This window comes from Danio rerio, chromosome 6 (assembly GCF_052040795.2).
Source record: "Danio rerio strain M-AB ecotype USA chromosome 6, GRCz13ab, whole genome shotgun sequence".
NCBI classification, from domain to species: Eukaryota; Metazoa; Chordata; class Actinopteri; order Cypriniformes; family Danionidae; genus Danio; species Danio rerio.
Genome location: NC_141026.1, coordinates 52,376,682 through 52,399,948, shown reverse-complemented (window position 1 = coordinate 52,399,948; position 23,267 = coordinate 52,376,682). Strand labels below are relative to the sequence as shown.

Genomic DNA, 23,267 nt, shown 5'->3' with positions numbered 1-23,267 from the left:
GAGACAGAGTAATGAGGCCAATAATGATATGAGGAGGGTTAGGAGGCCATGAGGGCCAGTGGCCAGTGGGCAAATTTGGCCAGGATGCCAGGGTTAAACCCCTACTTTTTTTCGAAGGACATCCTGGGATTTTTTTAATGACCACAGAGAGTCAGGACCTCGGTTTAACATCTCATCCGAAAGGTGCCGCTCACTGAGCAGTATAGAGTCCCCGTCATTAGGACCCACACAGACTGCAGGTTGGGTGCCCCCTGCTGACCTCACGATCACCACTTCCAGCGATCCAAGAAGGGACCTGTTTTAGGTAGTTCAGAAATCGTGCTAGAGAATAACTCCCTTTGCAGATCTATTTGATGCTCCACCATCAAAATTATACACTGAAGGAAGCTGTAAATGTAAAACACTTAATAATTTTTATGCATTAATCTATAATCTAAGGTTCTCTGTTTAAGACTTCAGTTATATTGTTCCATGTTTTCCAGGAGACCAAGTCTGCAAACTGCATGTCTACTTTTGTATTGCTTTTTCAAAGCAACTGTATGGAAATCAAGAGCAATAAACACTTGTCTTCTTGCTTCTGTTTTTGTAATTGCTTTCAATTTACAATTCTATACCATGTTTTCCCCTGCTAGACTTCCTCCACATAAAAGGACTCACATGAGTGAAGGCTGAATAAAGTGTGCGACACTACAAAATGAAGACTAAATGTGTGGGAACAAAAGAGAAGACTTGCTTTAGAGCTGTGTGGCTGAAAGCGCAGGGTGACTCGATTTATTTTTCATCAAACTAATACATGGTAGTAGAAATGGAGCGGTAAGTAAATGAAGTACACTAAAGTGATAAGAAATTAATAAAAATTAAATTAAAGGTCACACATTATTTTAAGAAACGATTCTCACTATTAACAAACCAAGACTTTTAGCACAATAAACTACTAATTTGCTGCGTATTAAAAGTTATTAAGCAGTTGAGGTATTAGGTAGGATGATGTAAAATTTAGTACTAATAAATAGACAATGTGTTAATAATAGGAAGGTCATACACCAGTAGTTAATAGTAGGAATTGATCCCTATGCTGCCACATAAATATAATAAAATGACAAAAGATAATTTCTGAAATTTGAACTAAAATTATAATAAAAACTAAGGATTTGAAAATAATTGCTACTTCAAGGTATAAAAAATTCTCAAATAATACTAAAATAACACTGACACAAACTGTTTTTAGACACGGAAACACTCTTAACAAAAAGTGAAATCCAGTTAACGGTAATTTGTTCAACTGTTAAATGAATCAAATAATGATTTTATGTTTTAAACAAGAACTTAAATATTACATTATGAAACATGCTTTTAAGTAGGGCTCCTTTTTTTCTACAACCCCAAATTAGAAAAGGTTGGGACAGTATGGCAAATGCAAATAAATATAAAAAGTAATGATTTTCTGAGGCATCTGGGATGGACCATCACACAGTGGAAACTTGTACTGTAGTCAGTTAAATCAGTATTTCAGGTATTTTGGGGGAGAAATGTACGCTGTGTGCTCCGGACCAATGAAATAAAGGCAAATCCAAACTGTTTCCCATACGTACATAGACATTTTGGAGCATAATATGCTGCCCTTTTTTTCAAGGGACATCCATGTATATTTAAACAAGACAATGCCAAACCACATTCTGCACAGATTGCAAAGTCCTGGCTGTGGAGGAAGAGTATACAGGACACTTGACTGGCCTGCCTGCAGTCCTGACCTGTCTCTAATAGAGAATGTGTTGCGCATTTTGAAGCACAAAATGCGACAACAAAGACTTCATAGTGTTGCCCACCTTAAGACTTGTTTGCAGGAAGAATGGGACAAAATTACACCTGAAACACTTCATCGCTTGATGACTTCAGTCCCTAAACACCATTTAAGTGTTGTGGAAAGAAATGGCAACAATACAAGTGGTAAATGCTTCACTGTTCCAACGTTTTTTAAATGAATTAAAATTGGAATACAAATACAATTGGAAATTTGAGGAGAGAAAAAAAAAACAATAAACATCAAGAGGAACACATTAAATAATGTCTGTTGTATTGTCTGCAATGAAATACAAGTCCAAGTAAATTTAAAAAATCACTTCTTTCTTTTTTTAATTTGCTTTCCCATGCTGTCCCAATCTTTTCTTATTTGGGGTTGCATCTGCGATTTAATTGAAACAGGCCTATATTGACAAATTTGCCTAATTAGCTCTTATTAATATTATAATGCGCTTTTCAGTGGCCGTCCAAACATCCAAAACTACAAATATCAGAACCTCACATATGAACGATAATAAAATTATGCTGGAAATTAAAATGAATCATCACATTTTACAACAACTCCAGAAAGTACCGCATTAGCATTGAACACCTACCAGCACTTTCTGTCTGCAAGGTTTTCTTTCACTGGCAGACAGGTTATTATAAGCACGCTGATCTATAGTTAAGTGGAGGGGGGAAAAATAATGGATTTCATAGGTCATTTCATGTAATGAGCCACGCATTAGCATGTTTTTCAGAGTTAAAACTGCCCAGTCAAACTTCAGATTTATTTTTGACAATTCGCATTCTCAGCCAAATGGCTCCCGGTTCAAAGCATCGGTATTTAAAAAGCGCTTTTGTCTCCCAATAATCTGCTGTTTCCCCCCACAGCTGTGATTAGTTTCCTCTGAGAAAACAGCATTTCCATATTATTCAATTACTTTGCCAACACATCACGGGCTTAATTGAATGAAGCATGTCTCCAATTTAGCGGCAAAGTCAATTGGGGTGGGACCAAACAAAACTAAAGTGGTTAAAGCTCTTGGTTATGGAGCATCCCAGATGATTGCGAGGAAGCTAAGCAGGTTGTGCAGTATTGCCGCCATTAGCCTTTTCTCCTATGTAGCGGGATCAATTATTGTACCTGATGATTCACCTCGCCGCAGTACCAGACGTCTGGGGTGTGATTATTTTTCTTCTTTGCAGACCTCTTATGATGATGGCTGGGCTATGGAGGGCCAATTTGTCTACACTGGTTTTGTGGAACCTTTTGGAATGGTGATGATTTCAAAGCAAGTTGAACACTATTGCAAGCTTTATAAGAGAAGTTTGTTCCCCGTTGAGCATTGATGAACTCGGTGACACTGGAGCATTTCAGTGACCTCCTGCATGGCTATAATAGGAGCTTATACTGCAGCAGTATTGGTCACACTTTATTTCAATGTACTATTCACACTATTTACAAACCATTCACTCAGACTTTTAGCTTAATAAGCTACTATTAGCTGCTTATCAATAGTTAGTAATGTAGTAGTTGGGTTTAGGTATTGGGATTAGGCATGTAAAATAAGATCATAATTTATAAGTGCTAATAAACAGTTAATCAGACCCCATAGTTTTTCACGATTCTGTGATCGCTGAATTCAACTCAAAAAGTCTGCAAAATTCTTAATTGAAATGCAAAATAATAACAAGAAAGTAAATAATCTCATAAAACATCCAATTCCAAACCATATATTCATTCATTTTCTTTTTGGCTTAGTCCCTTTATTAATCTGAGGTCACCACGTCGGAATGATCCGCCTACTTATCCAGCAAGTTTTTACGCAGCGGATGCCCTTCCAGCTGCAACCCATATTTGCAAAACATCCACACACTCATTCACACTCATACACTACGGACAATTTAGCCTACCCAGTTCACCTGTACCGCATGTCTTTGGACTGTGGGGGAAACCGGAGCACCTGGAGGAAACCCAGGCAAACGCAGGGAGAACATGCAAACTCCACACAGAAACGTCAACTGACGAAGCCGAGGCTCGAACCAGCGACCTTCTTGCTGTGAGGCGACTTTACTACCTACTGCGGCACTGCATCGCCAACCAAACCATATAATGAAATTATTTTTATTTCAGTTTGCATACGCAAGGCATGTGACGTATTTGCAGCCTGTGCAGTAGCAGGATGAAGCAGGAGTGATTTACATGTGAAGTCAAAGCAAAGATTGAATTAGGCATCCTGTGGCGCGAATTGGGCGTTTTGTGCATTTGACTCACGTCAGACTGCAAACGAACTGAAGCAATGGAACAGACGTATTACACTATTATTACACAGTATTAAGTTGCTTGTAAAATCGATGAATGTCGATTTAAATTTTCATTTAACTTTTTTCTTGCAGTTAATGAGAGAAAACACTTCGCTGCCATTGACGAGTCTTGCAATTGTAATTGTGTCAGATTTCACAACTAACATAGTAGGCTACCTATTATGGTAAAAATAAAATAAAAAAATAAAAAATAAAAATTATATATGCATCATAGGCATAGATTATTTTTTAATGTATAGTAATTTCAGAATTAATCTAGATTAATCTAGATTAAAATTGCTCATTTGAATTCTGCTGAATGCATTCAGAATATGTGTGCTACCCAAATAATAAGTCTTTGAGAAGGGGCTTCTCAAGCCAGGTGGCGCATTAGATCAGGGGCTCATCTCCTGTTTTCAAAATGCATCACAAACTGCTTGAGAAACTGTTTTACTATGATAATTGGTTATGAAAATAAATGATGTTCAATAAGATTCAATTGTGTTTACTAACTGTTTATTCAGGTAAACATCAATGTTGAACTGTAGGCCTACATAAGCTTGATTTATGATCACCTTAATCCAACTAAAGTCATAACTGAACTAAACAGAAATGGAATTAAGGCATGTGGAGTATTCATATATTAGTGGCATTATTGAATTAAACACCGCGATCAAACTATTACCGTCATGTAGGACTTATCGCCATATTTTCCGAAAAGATCCACACACACACACACACACACACACACACATACACACATCGCTAAATGCGGAAGTTTCTTTCTTTCCATTTGGTGTGCGTTATTGAATTCCATAACGCTCTCACCAGTCCTTACTCCTTATTTGAGACTAATAGCCAAGTTTGTCACGGCGGATTAATATGTTGATGAGTTAAAGTCATCAGTCAGGTATACATCAGCGCTAAAATATCAAGGTGAAAGTCATCATAGCTTGTCTAGAAAAGACCCAACTCCCAACCCAACTTTTAGAATAGATTAACGCCATTATTTTGTTTTTATCGCGGGATAAGAGTCTCACGTTAATGCAGCATGTTAACGGCGATAACAGCCCACCACTAATATATATATACAGTGTTTCTAGGAATTACTACCACAAAATCACCCTTTTTTATCACAAAAAAAATCACTAAATTTTGGTTAAATTTGGTGAATAACTTAATAATAGTCAGGTAATAAGCCAGAAGTAAAGAGTGTGGATTGCTACTTAAACTAAAGCATTTTGTTATGCGCTTGAAGTACAAGTTATTGGTTTAAACACTTTAATTTATGGAGATGTAGTTAAACTAACCCACATTCTAACTAAAACTTTATTCTGTAGAAATTAAATTTAATTAAATAATATTAATCAGTAGTTTAGTAAATAGTTGCACTGTAACTACGTCACCTTAAAATAAAGTGTAACCAAGTTGTTTTCTTCTTTGTAGTCATTCCATTGTATCGTCATCTTGTAGTTCTCTTCTATGATGAAAAACTTAAAACTTAAACAAGTTACTTCGACTGGTTTAAACATAAAAGAATTAAGATTTTCAACCTAATTTATTATGGTTTTTAGCAATTACGTAATTGTAATTGAGTTCTTTAAGTTGATTCAATCTTAATTTGCCATCTTCTGAGTCTTCTTTATTGTCTTTAGTGTTTTTGCAGTCTTCTTCATGGTTTTCTTTTTCATAGTTCTTAGATATTTTCATGCTCACAGTATTTATAGTTTTGTTCTTCATAGCTTTCAAAGCTTCCTCCTTCGTATTTTTCTAATTTGTAGTGTTTATCTTTTTTAAAGTTTGTACTCATCATCTTTGTCTTGTTTTTATATAGTCTTCTTAGTACTTTCAAATTTTCTTTGCAGTTGTCTTTTTCATATATCCGTTGTGATCTTTAGCTTCTCACCATCTTGACAGTCTGAGTTTTATTCTTTGTATTCTTCATTGTCGTTTTTGAAGTCTGCTTTATATACATTTCTCTGTAAATATTAAAATAACTACACAGACTAGTCTTTTTCATAATCCTGCCTACATCATATTTGTCATCTTTATAATTTTCCTTTTTCCCAGTGGTCATTGTATTTTTCACATCCTTTGTAGTCATCGTTATACTCTTTTTGTCTTTTTCTGTTGTTTAATCTTCAGTGGTATTTATAGCTTTCTACTTCAGTCACCCATGATTTCGTAGTTTTGTTCGTCTTCATTAGGAATGAATAAGACTATGAAGACAACACGGAAAAAGAAAACTAACTAATAGTCAGTTTGTGTCTGTCTTTTTCTTGTTTATCCTGATTTTTTTTTTTTTGCACAGTGGCTTAGTGGTTAGCACTGTCGCCTTACAGCAAGAAGGTCACTGGTTCGAGTCCTGGCTGGGCCAGTTGGCATTTTGGTGTTCTCTGTCTTGTGTTTCTCCCAGGTGCTCCGGTTTCCCCCACAGTCCAAAGACATGCGCTATATGCAGGGCTTAATTTGTGCTTGATATCAATTCGTCGTAGTCTTCTTTGTATTTTTTTATAGTCTTTTGTCTTTCACAATTTTATTCTTATTTTTAGTTTTCTTCTTCATTGACTTCTTATACTTTGTAGTCACCAATTTCCTCAGTCACCTTATTTTTTAATCTCTATAGTCACCTTCTTACTCTTTAGTTTTTCAAGTTCCTTGTAGTCTCTAATTATGGCGGCACGGTGGCTTAGTGGTTAGCACTGTTGTCTCAAAGTAAGAAGGTCACTGGTTCGAGTCCTGGCTGGACCATTTATTTCTGTGTGGACTTTGCATGTTCTCCCTGCGCATGGATTTCCTCCGGGTGCTTCAGTTTCTTCCATGCACAGTCCAATGACATGCTATAGGTGAATTGGGTAAATAAAATTGGCTGTAGCTTATGTGTGTTTGTGTGAATGCAATATTGTATGGGTGTATGGGCTAATAATAGTGACAACAATAGCATAATATGAAAAAATATCTATGTTTTAATGAAATAAGAAATTTTCCGCCTTTTTCTTTAGCTCACCATAACATTTATTTTCTATTACGTGAGAAAATTGTATATGTTAAGTGATTGTCAAAGAGATTTTTTTTTCTGTGAGTTTTTTTATATAACTTTTACTTTAGATAACTTTTACTGTAAAAAAGTTATTTCTAAAATTTAATAAAAAAAATTGGTAACACTTTATTTTGATGGTCTATTTGAGTATTAGTAGACTGTCTGCTTAATATCTGCTGCTCCTTCAACAGACATTTAACTGACTAAAATAAATTTTGCAAGTACATGGCAGCTTACACTTATCCAAACCCTAAATCCAACCTAACAGTCTACTTATATTGTAATGAGAATTAATTGGCATGTATGCAATGTAACTTAAATTCAACAAATGGACCATCAAAATAAAGTGACCAAAAAATTAAACCAGCAGATAATAAAGACACAAATAAATTCACAATTCGCTTTTCAGTAATGAGAAAAGCCTGTCTTCATCCGGATAGTCTCTTTTTCACATGGTAATTTGTGAAAGACGAATCTGGTGTGTGTGTTTATTGTGTTTAAGGTTACAAACAGCTCTGCTGTGCCAGGCCAGACTAATATAGATCGCTCACATCAGTGTTTCCCATAAATTAAGGTAAAATACAATCTCGTTTTTTTTCTTTGATTAAAAGATGTGTGCATCATAGTCCCTCGACTCTTGGTTAAAAGAACAAATTGTGCCGGTTTAATATGTTGTGAAAGCAAAGCCCCCATTCTGCACATGATTAATAAGCTTATGGTAATTGGGTTGCAATGTCCTCCGAGTAAAACAGATATTTTTCTTCTAATTTACAAGACAAATTACCCATCATCAATAATATTTGTCTTAGAGAAATCTTTGATTTTGACGTTTTATTCATGGACCTTTAATCACAAAGAGCTTTTTTTTTGTTTTATTAATGTTGTACGATTCATATTAATTAATAAATATGCCCATTGTATGATTACATTTCTTTCCTTTTTTTGCACATTGTCTTGAAAATAATGTAAATGAATGAACTAAGGTTTGCCTGACAGTATAGATTAATGTTCAACCACAAACATCAATTATGCTTTGGAAAAAACATCTGTTTTCATTTGACCATATTTAACATTTTGTACAGTTTCAGCAGAACTAGACAGAACTCCGAAATAACTATAGTGGCTTAGATCTATCACTATTAATATAAAAGATATTATAGATAGCATAATAACATGTTAATAACATAATATATATTCATTCATTCATTTTCTTAGGGCTTAGTTACTTTATTAATCTGGGGTCACCACAGCGGAATGAACCGCCAACTTATCTAGCATATGTTTTTACGCAGCGCCCTTCCAGCCACAACCCATCACTGGGAAACATTCACACACACTCATTCACACTCATACACTACAGACTATTTACCCAACCCAATTCACCTGCACCGCATGTCTTTGGACTGTGGGGGAAATCGGAGGACACGAACCTCACACGAACGCAGGGAGAACATGCAAACTCCACACAGAAACGCCTACTGACCCAGCCGAGGCTAAAACCAGCGACCTTCTTACTGTGAGGAGAACGTGCTACCTACTGCCCCACCACGTCGCGCAGATGTTAAAAGATGTTAAAAGCTCATCTTTTTCAGATTGCATTTTTAGATTCTTGATCATTCTTTGTGTCATGATTATGAGTTTATTATTTTTCTGTATAGGGATAAAATAAAGATACAATCAAGTTAATGAGGGTTTAGAAGTATTTTAGTGTTCCTAGTGGGCACATTGACATCAAAACAACATCAAAAACGCATCAATAATGCAGATCGATTTGATGTCAAAACCATTAATGCACTTTTGACCACCAAATTAAAGACACAAAAGGTTTAAGTAGAATATAAGAATAAAAATATTGACAAAAAGTGAATGTATATTTAAAAAAAATGGTTAAAATTTAATTCATCTGAAAGCTTTTATTTCAAATGAGAAATGTTAGCCTGATCTCACGAGGTAACTATTTTACATTTTGTCAGTTTAGTAGCTAATTCTTATGAATTCATATACAAATTCGGTCAAGTTTAGTCGTGCCACAATGTACTGTTTTTAAATGTTCCCACTAAACCCCACCGTCATTTGTGGATGAGGAAATCATACTAAATTGTGTGAATGACATTGTACGATTTCATACAAAATTAGCCATTAAATCACAAAATTTTGAATTGGCATGAGATAGCTTCGGAAACAAACACTGGATTTTGTATCCTACAATGCATGTAAACTACATTAAAGTCAAAAACAACATCAATTTGACAAATATCATTGGCTTCAAAAAATCTATTGTAGGAAAGTCCTATAATCGAGTTTTGACTTGTTTTTTGACACCAGTGTTATTTGTCGATTTGATGCCAGTGTTATTTGCCGATTGACATCAAATTAATTTGCATTTTTGACATGTTTTTGATGCCGTTTTGACATCAAGATGCCCACTGGGATCCCAACATTGGTAAAAAAAAGTATATTTGCTGTTCTGTTTGGATCTGCTGGTGGCTCTTGGTGTTTAAAATAGCTTTACACACTGTAATTGAATTATTCAAGAATCAGACTCTTAATGTAAACACATTATGTGTGTTGGTATCATGTTATTTACACTGCAAGCTACTCTGGCCACTGACCCAAGCAGACAGCAGTGTTATCTGAGCCTCAACACACAAATCTTCTTGCAGAAACACACACACAAGCACGTGTTTATTGCCAGCTAACAACAAATGCTATTACAGTCAGTATTAGAACAATACAGAACCCATCTGCTGACCAGATTTAATCTGATCCAATTAGCATATCATTTGCATTGATTAATCTGCAAAATAATGCCTCGTAATATGATTTCTGAACCAGTCAGTTCTTGCCAAATAAAATTACTAACGAGCAAATTGATGCTAAATCGCTGTCTGGGAGTCATAAGCCGTTGCATTTGGTGCAAGCCGGAGGAGAGAGGGAGAAAGGAATGTGAATCAGGTTAGAGATGGACTCGGGTCATTTTTCTTGCTGTCAGCTGTGCAGTGCTGAGGGTGAATGACAGTGGTGGATGTGACATTTCTACCTCACGCACAACTGTAAAACTGTAAAACTGCATGCATCCACTCAGAGTCTGTATCTGGCAGAGCGATGTTGCCTACATTTGTGCTGCTGTTTTGACTCACTGCAGTTTCTACACCAATAAAACAATAATTTGCATAAACAATGAACATACAGTATGCAGTTGAAGTATTATTAGCCCTCCTGAATTATTATACTTCCTGTATATTTTTTTCCTGATTTATGTTTAATGGAACGAAGATTTTTTTAGCAAATTTCTAAACATAATAGTTTTAATAACTCATTTCTAATAACTGATTTATTTTTTCTTTGCCATGATGACAGTAAATAATATTTGACTAAATATTTTTCAAGATACTACTATTCACCTTAAAGTGAAATTTAAAGGCTTAACTAGGTTAATAAGGCAAGTTAGGGTAATTAGGCAAGTTATTGTATAATGATGGTTTGTTCTGTAGACAATAATATAGCTTAAAGGGGCTAATAATATTGGCCCTAAAATGTTTTTTTTTTTTTTATTACTTCTATTGTTGCCGAAATGAAACAAATGAGACTTTCTTCAGAAGAAAAAAATATGATTGGAAATACCATAAAAAATTCCTTGGTTTGTTAAACATTTAATTCACAGAAGGGTGAATACTTTTGTCTTCAACTGTACTTATTTGAGATAGAGTATCTTATAAAACGTTTTGCTCAGCAGTTTGACCTTATGTATTAGAAACCATGCACATTTCAAATAACTTTAGTAGAATTTAAATGCCAAAGATCATATTTTCTTTGGTGTCCATATTCATTTGAACTGGATTACACAGGCATTAACTGTGTAATATGATTGCGCCTGATGCAGCCATAGTAAAGCAGCAAAGTTTCTTGATTATTACAGTACGTCACATTGGGAAGTTGAACTGCATCCCAATCATCACAAATACAGCAGAAGACCTATTGGAACCTGCATGGAACCACAAATCGCACTGAAATCAGTCAAGTTTGGTAAAGGAAAAGTCATAGTTTGGGGTTATATTCAGTATAGGGGCATGCAAGCGATCTGCAGAGTGAATGGCAACATCAACAGCCTGAGGTATCAAGACATTTGTGCTGCCCATTACATTACAAATTATAGTAGAGGGCAGATTCTTCAGCAGGTTAGCGCTCCTGCTCATACTTAAGGCTCCCCATCAAAGTTCCTGAAAACAAAGGTCAAGGTGCTCGAGGATTGGCCACCCCAGTCACCAGAAATGAACATTATTGAGCATTTCTGGGGTAAGATGAAGGAGGCAATTAAGATAAATCCAAAGAATCTTGATGAACTCTGGAAGTCCTGCAAGAACGCTTTCAGATGACTTTATTAAGAAGTTATTTGAGTCATTGCAGAGATCCAGAGAGTCCTCCAAGTTCATGGGAGTCAGACACAATATTTTTTCCCCCACTGCACCTATATTCTATACTGTACATTATTTCTGTTAAATAACAAGACTTTTGTCTAAGCAAAGTCAGACCTTACTGTCCTAATTAAATAATAAGAACATCAGGGCATTATCATATTTTGTTTTGGTAAAATAAGCGTAATCTAGCGGTCTTTGCCTTTCATTTGAGCCACTTCTGATACCAAATGATCAACTAGAAGTCAAGTTATTATTTGTGGTTCCTAAAACTTGAATAGACGACAAAACTTTTTTACAGGAAATGTATAGTTCCTAGCCATATTGGCATAGAAAACAGCAACTTTAAATGTTTTGTTGGACTTAGTATGGGATGTGACTACAGAACAGAAGAGTCAAGCTGTAAATATAGGCAAATTATTGCAAATCTTAGGTTATTTTCAAGCAAGATGCTAATGGTCTAATCCAAAAAAATTAAAAAAATTTAGCTAAGCTAAGCTAAAAGTGCTCACACCAGACCCAGAGGTCAGCTGAATCTATTTAAAACTGGTAAAACTCAACTGTTTAACGGTAGAAAATGAGCCTACTTGAAAAGAAAGCGGAGTGTTTCTTTCTATTGAGTCTTTTAATGTCATCAAATAAATAGCAAGAGTTTTTGGTATATAAACCGCTGAATGACATTTTATTGGGTGTCCTTCTGTATGATAAATAAGTATAATAGTCAGCACTTTTGCTCAGAATAAAAACAGGAAATATGTGTAATGTATGGCAATGAAAAGTTGACTTTTTTATGCTTTGAAAAGCCAAAGTTTATATATTTTTACCATTATTTCTGTGATGATCCTTCAGAAGATTATTCTGATTTGCTGCTCAGGAAACATTGTTTATTTCTGATGGATCCTGACAAGGGTGGCACAGTGGCTCAGTGGTAGCTGATTCGAGTCCGGGCTGGGTCAGTTGACATTTCTGTGTGGAGTTAGTATGTTCTCCCCATGTTAGCATGGGTTTCCTCTGGGTGTATAGGTGATTGAATAAGCTAAATTGGCTGTAGTGTACGTGTATGAATGTGAGAGTGTGTGGTTTATCAGTGGTGGGTTGTGACTGGTATTGCATCCTCTGCGTAAAACATTAATTCATCCCTCCATTTTCATCCGCTTTTCCGAGGGTGGGGTTGCGGGGGCAGTAGTCTCAGGAGAGAGCCCCAGACTTTCCTCTCCCCAGACTCCGGGGTTTTCCTCCAGGGGGAAACCAAGGCATTTCCAGGCCAGCCGAGAGATATAGTCCCTCCAGCGTGTCCTGGGTTCTCCTCAAGGCCCCAGTAGGACATGCCTGTAACATCTCCCTAGGTAGGCATCTAGGAGGCATCCAAAACAGATGCCTAAGCCACCTCAGCTGACTTCTCTCAATGTGGAGGAGCAGCTGCTCTACTCCGAGCTTCTCCTGGGTGACAGAGCTCCTCGCCCTGCGAAGAAAACTCGCTTGTGTCCGAGATCTTGTCCTTTCAGTCATGACAAAAAGCTCATTACCAAAGGTGAGAGTAGGAATGTAGATTGACTCTAAATTGAGAGCTTTGTTTTTCGGCTCAGCTCTTTCTTTATTACAATGAACCGGTACATCGACCACATTACTGCTGTCGCTTCATACCATTTCATCCTTCCCTCACTCGTGTACAAAACCCCAAGATACTTGAACTCCTCCACCTGGAGAAAGGACTTTCCTCCAATCTGGAGGTAGCAAACCACCTTTTTCAAGTACAGCACCATGGCCTCGAACCTGCAGGTGCTGATTCTCATCCCAGCCGCGCCACACTTGGCAGCAGACAGTCCCAGTGCATGCTGAAGGTCCATGTTTGATGATGCCAACAGAACAACATCGTCTGCGAATTACCAATGCAATCTCACAGCAATTCGTAACTTTTTGCTTTAGTGACTAATTCGTATAAATTCGTACGATCTAATTCGTACAATTTAGTTCGATTTGCTCATCACCCAATGACATTTGGGGTTAGGGGTGGGGTTAGATGCCACGCCTCCTTTTTAAAATCGTACATTTTTGTATGACTGAATTTGTACGAATTCGTACGAACTAGCCACTAAACTAACAAAACGTAAAATACTTACGTTTCCTAGTGAGATCAGGCTGGAATAACAGATGAAATCCTGTGGTCTCCGAACCAGCCTAAGGCTGCGCATAAAATTGGCAAAGGGCAGCCCTGCTGGAGTCCAACTTGTGTAAAGCAATGAGTTGGCGGTTCATTATGCTGTGGCGACCCCTGATAAATAAAAGGACTAAACCGAAGGAAATGAATGAATGAGTGGATTCTGACAGCATATTATTTAAAGCATCATACAAGAGTCTAACATATCTACTGTGACTCTGTATTAGTTTGTTACACCCTTGCTAAATAAAAGTAGCAGATTCTTAGCTGTAAATTCTTAAAGTTTTTAACAGCGAATGACTGCAGTGACTAATTGGCTAAATACTTCGTTTGAGCTTCACAATTGGATTAAATTAGCTTTTTTATTGATGCTGTTAGTATTGATTAAAGTTCTGTTCATCCAATATCTTTTTATCTTTTTCCACAGAGCATGACGCAGTGCGTTTTTGGATTGCTTTCTGCACTTTCAGATTGCAACATTAAGCAGGCAACTACTTTCTGCAAAATCTCTTGTGCCATAAAGCATCTCTAACATCATAAAGCACTCGCTAGGTTTTATTTCCTCATAGGAAAGCATTTGCAATGAGTTTAACCTTTAAGGCCATGCTACTAGTACACAACTGAAAGCATGCATATTAGACTTAAGGTCTTTGCACACGGCTTTTCGTATTCAAATCTGGAAACATTTGTCACACACACAAACCTGGTGCTGAGTCAGATTCAAATTAATGGATCCATTGTGGAATAATTTGCAAAACAATACAACATGTCTTTGAGTAATGAAGATGATTTTGTTTTCTTTTCTCTGCTTAACTAAAGGGAAAAAAATGTAATATTGCGTATGTAACGGAGGCCAGCTAGTAAGTGCTGTGCAGGTAAACCTCACTCCTCTGACCTCTAAAGGTGCTTTAGCGACAGAAGCTAGAGGCCATGATTTTTAGCCTCCTTTTTAGAGCAACCTACTCCCATGCAAAAAGTCGCCGGTTTGATACCAGCTTGGAGTGTGTTGGGTAATGTGGGACCGGCGGGGTTACATTGGTGCCGTGACCCAGATGGGAGTGAGGTTTAGGCAGTGAGTGTAACGGAGGCCAGCTAGTAAGTGCTTGGCAGGTAAACCTCACTTCTCTGACCTCCAAAGCTGCTCTAGCAACAGCCGCTAGAGGCCGTGGTCTTTAGCCTCCTTGTTAGAGCAATCGACTCCCATGCGAAGGGTCGCTGGTTCGATACCAGCTCGGAGTGGGTTGGGTGGTGTAGGACCGGTGAGGTGACAAGTACATCCCATCCATGGGTGTAACGGATCAAAGTTGATCCATGATACTTACAAATTACAACCCACATTTTGAAACACATGTGACCCGCCATTAATACTTTTTTTTTAAACTTGTAGATTAGTCCTAAATGTGTAATGATCACCACATTTTGGGATGTGGTGTCATTCAAATCACATGTATAAAAGCATTTAGGATTTCCTGTAAAATATGATGTTGACTGAATAAGTCATGGTAGGTTATTTTGGATGTGTTGGGTTTCTTAGGTTATTAAATATAGTTATAAATATAAGTTTTACTTGTTTAGCCTGTGTAAATGCATTTAGTGTAAGCTGCACAGTTAATCATTAAAAGATCAGGATCTCAACACCCACGCAACATAAATTATAAATGATGATGATTTGCATATGTTTATTAATCCTTGGAATATCTGTGTTTGAAAAATGCAAAGATCAAGAAGGAGATTGTCTTTAGTCTTTTGAGTTAGTTATAAAGTTACAAACAGGTAAATAACACAGAAGTACTGGGATAACAGTTTATAGTTTAGATAAAACCACTGATGATCATGGTAAAGATTAAAATCACCATCATATGCATTTAACTCAATGCTCAAAATGAAAGTTGTAGGCAGCAATTACATTATTTAACCAATAGGTGGTGACAAACAGCCATCAAAAATATGTCACTGAATAATTGATGAAACATGAAGCTTTATGAGTGGATCACTGAATTATGTATTGAAAAAAAGACTAAAAATAAATATGGGTTGCACCAATTATAAGGATTGCGTGATCAGCAACAGTAGTAGTAGCAAGTGAATTTTTCACATTATTGATTATTTTGCTTTTGTTCAGCTGTTTATTTCCTTATTTTATTTTTAATACTTGTTTAAATAAGATTTTGTAATAAATGGAAAGCAAAATTACATTTGTCTCCTTTCCTTTTTGACTGACCTGAAAAATGGTCCGATCCGTGACTAAAAAGCCATATTGTGATCCGAACATTGAGATTTGTTGTCCGTTACATAACCATTGTTAGATTGCAGAGAGAGTTCCACCTCTTTATTAAAGAGTTATCCTGACCGATTCAAATTTTACTTCAGGATGTCCATGGCTTGGGCAGCATATGGTGAGTCAGTGGTTAGCACTGTCACCTCACAGCAAGAAGGTTGCTGGTCCGAGTCCCCGCTGGGTCAGTTGGCATTTCTTTGTGGACTTTGCATGTTCTCCCCAGGTTCACATAGTTTACTTTCTGGTGCTCCGATTTCCCCCACAGTCCAAAGACATGGCCCAGCTGGGAGTCAAACCATTACATATTTGTTTGCTTTTTTGGCTATCGATTTGCTCTTTTGGGTTAGACTAAACATGAAAGACAAGACAAGGTTGTTGTTTGCACGTTTTGAGCTTTTAATGTTAAAGTTTACTCATGAATAACCTTGGGCTGCACGATAAAAATGGTATTTGTATTTATTGATCGAACACCATTGTCAATAAAGATAATAAAAGAAGTTCGGTATGAAGTTTCGCTGTAAAGACAATAGTTTTATTAAAATGCTGAGCATGCACCTTGGAAGCAATGCCAATAAGCTTAGGGTGAGTTTGTAATTTCCAATTAAGGCGATTTGTATGAGAGTGTGGGAGTGACGTGCACATAGTATGCAAGCACTGTGCATGTGATGCACGTGCATTTTCCTGATACAGCTGGTTGAAAAACATCTGCACTTTTCCGAATGCCCTGAGCGCATCGCGATTCATGTAACCTGTAAATAGAACTAACCTGTTTCACAATTTGTATGGAATATACACATTTCAGTAACGGCAGACTAATTACCTCGGTGAAACCGAGCACAACCAAAACACTGCAGTGCTTTTTACTTTTCTTGATAAACTTGCATCAGAGCTGCAGCAATGGCTTGTTTGTTTAGCATCCTCTGTCGCCTAGTTATGAGAGACACCATATAATGGTGAAGGAAAGCACGCACTCACACTTGTCACTTCAGGTCAGAATAACAACACGTGCGAAAATGAGTGCCGTATAGCAGCTGTGAGGAGATTGTAAATAAAAAACAATGTTGCCAGAGTGGCTTTTTGGTTTCTTTTCGTGTGCATCCCAGTCACTAGCACATTATCTGAAAGATTTTTAGCATGGTGCGTAATGTAGTCATCCAACTTCACAATTTGTGATGTTGCAGTGATGTTGCAGTGTACTTGAATAATAATGACTGGTTCCTTTACTTGAAAGCTCACATTTGATTATCATAATTCATTTTGATTACAGAGTTTGAGGTTTACTGTATTACTATTATTGACACCTTAAAGATGTTAATCTACCTTTTGTGCACACTTTGTAACATTTTATTTAGGTTTTAGTATCTTTTTAACACTTAGGTTTATTTTATTATATAGAGATGAGATATTTTGTTTATTTATTTTTGTTTTTGACTATTAAAACAATTTTCCCAAGTAATGTTGGTAAATTGTGGTTAAATAAGAACAAAATTCTAATATTCCTAAATGTATTGATAAAAATGTATTATTATTGATATCAAATGATATCAACCACACATTCATACTGATTAAATTCTGAAAGTTAGGACTCTTTTTAAAACCACATTGCTTAAATATGCAGCTTTTGCTATTGGACTGTAGTGCCGATCACTTGTCATAATCCTTGAATTGCTTTTATGATCATTGTGCTAAAATGAGAAGATTGGCTTGTGTGTTCATCGGGCTCCTGAACTCTTAAATCACGATTGTGCTTTAAGTGCTACAGCCTTGGCTGAAGGTTGTTTTCATTGTGTAAGTCGTGCTTATACAGCAGGACGGCCATAAGAAATACCAACTCGTAAAGATGCTCTTGGGTGCATTTGTACACTTCTAAATTGCCTGTGTGTGGGACAAAGTTATTGCGTCCCATTGTGTGTCCTCCACAGCAAACTACTGCAAAAGCAGGGCTTTGTGTGCGCTGTGTATTTCATTGAGTGCATAAAGTGAAGATGGGAATTAACAAAGGCTTTATGTCAGGGTTGTTTTGCACAGTTTACTGGAAGCAAGAGGCATTTCATAACGGTAGAGTAAAAGTCGTCTTTTTCATTGGTTTAACAATGGTAGTATGGTTTTATAAGCATCTATGCAGTGCCCTTGAATAAGACATGCAAACACATATTGCACAAACTATTTTGTCACAATTTCTATGTTCTGTTGTTCGTTATATTGCACTAAAATATATTGCGATAAGCAACATTATTGTCATCTTAATGCTATTTATGCCACTCATTATATCAATCAATCAATATATAATGCCAGAATGACAGTATAATATCATCACAATGAAAGTACACTCTTCTAAAGAACACATCATATTTTATTCTTAAGGATATTTAATTTAATTAAAGTCAAATTTGAAAACACATATCCTCAGAAAAAATAATGCTATTGGATTTTATGTATGGGTGATATATTAGGGCTGGCCGATTTAAAAAAAAAAAAATCATCACAATATTATGTTTCATATCATTCGATATCGATAATCATACAACAGTTCTGTCTGGATCTCGAATCTGATTGGCTGATAGCCGTGATATATTTAAGTAATATCAGCATCCGTACAGCCTCTTTACCCTTTGTGTATTACTCCGCCCACATACAGCCAGCTACAAGCAGACACTACAGTTTGACAAATATTACTGCAGTTAGACAACAAAATATACTTTTCAGGCTTTTTTTAGTTGAGAATGTAGTTGTTTTGGTTGCAAATCTGCAGTTTATTTGCAAGAATATTGCCTATTTTAAAATATTTACAATTTCTGAGAGACAGCTCGTCGGCGACAGTTGACGTTTTCTATCCACAAGATGGCAACAGAACCGCCTACACCTGCCTACACTTCCGTTTTTCATGGGACTATCCCATATTTCAGACCTGTCTCCCGCAAACATTCCGTTTTTATTTCTGTCTAATAAAACTCCCGAAATTTCACCCACCCCTCTCTTTAGTACAGTTTGTAAACTAAACATTCCAGGTTGCCAACTTTGGTACAGTACCGGGATCAAAGCGGCCACCCAAACCCACTTTATCCTATCCCAGTTCTCAACCTCACCCCCGAACACCCTCTCCCCCCCTGTATCCCGGGTTTTCAGAGACATGTTGGCAGATTAGATGATCTCTCTTTTGTTTGTTGTAGTGCTGTATTTATACCGATTTGCTCGCATATCAGGAATGTGTGTTGTGTTGGCAGATTGAAATAAGCAAAGTCCGCACGTGTTTAGCGTTTTTCCTTATCGCAACCACAACAGCAGTCTGGTAACGTTAGTGAATTCGTTGTTGTTTTCGGGGTTAAGTATTGTGAAATCCCGATTGCAACAGAGAAATACTGTAGACTGTAATACTGTAAGAAGATATCTCTGTAGACGAATGACATTTCATGTCACGTTCAGCCTTATAATTTTAAAGTGTAAGCAAAAACTGCAGTTCTAGCTCTAAGTGATGTTAGTGAATTAGTAACAGCTTCTCCTGTTTTGACATCAGCTGCAGATGTGAATGAATGGCGGAAGAAAGTAGTTCCTAATAAAAAGGGGTCTTTAGACTCTCCGTGTTTGATTTTCTTATTTATATACAGGATTGTGCTGTTGAACTGTCGTATAAACGCAATATCACACTCTTAGCAGTGAAATATGGCTGTATATCAGCACGGATGTGACGCTAAGGCACTCAGCCTTCGGCTTTGTACCAACCCACGCCACCCACCCACCCGTGCTGATATAAAGCCATATCACAGTGCTACTCATGTGATATTGCTCATTTATGGAATATTTTTTAAACTACATTTATGAATATTTGGATTTTTTGTTATTTGATCAATAATTTTGATCTGTAATTTTCGCTAGTAAAAAATCGACTTCATATTGTGTCAATCGCATTGGCACACTGCCTTTGAAACCTTCGTTCATCATTAAAAAATTTGAATCGTGTTAGATTTTTTTCCGAAAATGCATTTTGAGCTGTGTTTTGACAATTCAGTTCCATCGTTCAGTTGAAAATGGGGGAGAAACTAATCCACTTGGTCTCACAATGTAAAGACTTACAGTATATAAAACATGTGGTTCCAGTATCACTAAAAAAGTATTAAACTAAGGAGCCATGGACATTCATTCATTCATTAATTTTCCTTCGGCTTAGTCCCTTTTATAAACATGAGTCGCCACAGCAGAATGAATCACCAACTATTCCAATATATATTTTATGCAGCGAATGCCCTTCCGGCTGCAACCCTGTACTGGGAAACACCCATACCCTCATTTACACATACACACACCAGTTAGCATTTCTGTGTGGAGTTCTCCCCATGTTCACGTGGGTTTCCTCCAAGTGTTTTCACCATAGTCCACAGACATGCGCTATAAGTGAATTGGATGAACTAAATTGGCCGTAGTGTATGAAAGAGAATGAGTTTGTATGGGTGATTCCCAGTACTGGGTTGCAGCTGGAAGGGCATCAGCTGCTTAAAACATATGCTGTAATAGTTGGCGGTTAATTCCACTGGGGCTACCTCTGAAATGGAGACTAAGCCGAAGGAAAATGAATGAATGAATGTTCATATTTGGTCAGATCACACCAGTGAATCAATCAGTCTTATCATCAATTTTAATGTTTTTTTTTTTTTTTTTGTGCAAACTTATTTATTCAAGGTTATTCAGGACAGAATTTAGAATATATTAAATAAACAAAAACATTTTGATAAATTAGTTTAATTTTCATTATCTCAAATGTTCCTAGCGGCAAATCATTTTAAGGCAGGAGTGTTTTTTTTATGAGCTCTTGAATTCCAGGTGTGTGCAAGTGGTAAGATTAAGTTACATTAAATGCTGTACAGATGACTGCAGTGATTGGCTCTAATTAATTAATTACAGCACTTCTGATTACTTAAAACTAATTATAATCATGTTAACTAGTTTACCACATCTGTTGCACACACACTTAAGCATCTCAGGAATAAGCACATCTAATTTAAAGGATAACTAGTTTATTGATCAGTACATAAAAGAAGATAATTCTGTCATTATTTTTGCAATCTTTTATGGAACTCACAATCTTGTAGTGTGTATGTTTTAGTGTGCATGATCAGTCAGCTTTATTGGATGCATAGAACGCAAACAACTCCATTGAGCTGAAGTTATAACAAATCAAATAGAAGAGAGAGGAGGATTTTTTTGGTGGACCAAACTCAAAAACTGGGGTAGAATCATGACAAGTTTAATGGTCTTGTGTTTAATGTTAATGTTTAAGCTCAATTCTTATCCTCAGGTCTTTACACTGGCACCGTGATTTTAACAGATTTGTGTGTATTCAGGAACAGTTAAGACAACGTTAGCACCTGTCAACTTTAAATGTTGGGTAAACTGGGTAATTTTGAGCTTTTGTCAGCTAATTTCACCTTGCGGGTTTAAAATAATTTTTGGGGCGGGATCAAAATTGGTGACATAGTGCAAATGTGATAAGCAGTTTCTCATTATTTTTCATAGCGGAGTCTTCTTATCCAATGAGGAGAGCCTGCTTCTTAATTATTCATGCGAGCATGTGCTTTTCGAAGGTGAGGCAAACCTGCCAAGCTGTGAGACCCAATGACTGGGTGAGACCGCGTCTATGCATGGCACAGGTCGTATGTGTTTGTTTCCTTGATCCACGGGGTTTGTTGCATGTGTTTCCCCACGATGCTGTCAGGACCGATTGGTTTGTAGCAAGCATTTTTGTCTGGAGAGGTGTATGAGAATTGGAGAATGGCGAACTTTGTCTTTTATTAGTTGAGTTTGTTACCATTCAGACACATCACCTATATCTGTGTTGCTGTGTTTGTCTATGTTTAAAATCCTCCAGACCGGAGGATTATATTATCGGCAGGGCTAATGATTGAAATGGATTGGAAAAGAGACCTGCTGCACTGCTATCCACTGTGTCTGCATTCAGACCTGGTGATTGAGGAGGAAAGAAGCCTCATTTTGTGAGCCAACTTAAAATCGTTCCACCTATACAACTGGGCTGCGATAATGTAGAGACTGTTGATGCTGCGCTGCAGCTGTTATGGATGCACTCTTGCGCAAACGTGCTAACTTATCAAGAATAGTTATAAAGAATAGTTTCCCAAGTCATTCAAGACTCATTGCTGCAAGTCCATAATGTGTATCTGTTAGTTGAAATGTTTAAAATATAAACTAAAATTCAAATTTGCCGGTTGTTTTTTTAAATTTATTCATAATTGTGAAAGAATACCTTGTGTGTATATTTAAACTGATATGTAGTTGATATAAATAATAAGCTTTTCTGGTATGAATGTTATTAGCAGCCTGCCTTGGCAAATTTCCATTAAAGCATATAATCTTATGATGAATATACTAACTGCTTTTCGGAGGGTGCAGGGGAGGTCTGTCATGTTGTACAACTCAAGTAGGCTACTAAGATTTATTTGACAACGTCGTCACAGGCAACACAAACGAACTGGAAACTTACTTTTGGTTTATTTGTGTTGATTTCAAGTGATGTGAAAGGTGCAGGTATTAGCCCCTTTCACACAGTGATACCGGTAAATATCCGGAAAATTTCCGGAACTACTTTACCGGTATATTCAAAAAAACGCTGTTCACACAGTCGAGGACGTTACGGAATTTTTCCGGAAAAGAGCATTCACACATCCATCGCAAAATGCCGGTAAATTCTGACATCATTAACCAGAAATGACCTCTAAACAGCTGCGCTTGTGTTTGTAAACATTTGACTACATTACAAACTCTTCCGATGGATCAGTATTGAGTACAACTCTAATGAAAACATAGAAAAACACTTTCGCATGTCGAGATGTTCATGATATGTGTGTGTGCTGGCGCTATGGGCGCTCACGGGCACACGCAAAGCTTGAAGGTAAACAAACAACGGATTATCATAAACATTTTATCGATAATTATTTACACAGCATTAAGAAGGAACATAGAAACATTATCTGACTAACATCTAGCAGCTAAAGGTGTCTGGAAAAAATATTCAAAGGCTTTTATTCTCATAAACCGCGCGCACGTGAATGCGTCTGACTGTTCTGATTGGCTAAAGCAGGTGTCTCACGTCAGCCCGTTCTAGACGTGAACGCGCTTATTACGGCAATCTTCCTTCTGCATTCACACAGCGCAGCATTCTGGCAAATTGCCGGTAATGTTACAACTTCTCTTTCCGGAAAATAGCCAGAACGAATTTACCGGTATTTTCAAAAAGGGCCTGTTCACACATACAACCGGCATTACCGGCATTACCGGCAATTT

At 36.9% G+C, this 23,267-nt stretch overlaps 1 long non-coding RNA gene across 1 annotated transcript in view; it reads left to right on the top strand.

The window, feature by feature from the left end:
- LOC147836502 (uncharacterized) overlaps positions 1–23,267 on the top strand; it is a 117,962-nt gene that overhangs the window by 83,221 nt on the left and 11,474 nt on the right. The gene's annotated exons all lie outside the window — the stretch shown is intronic.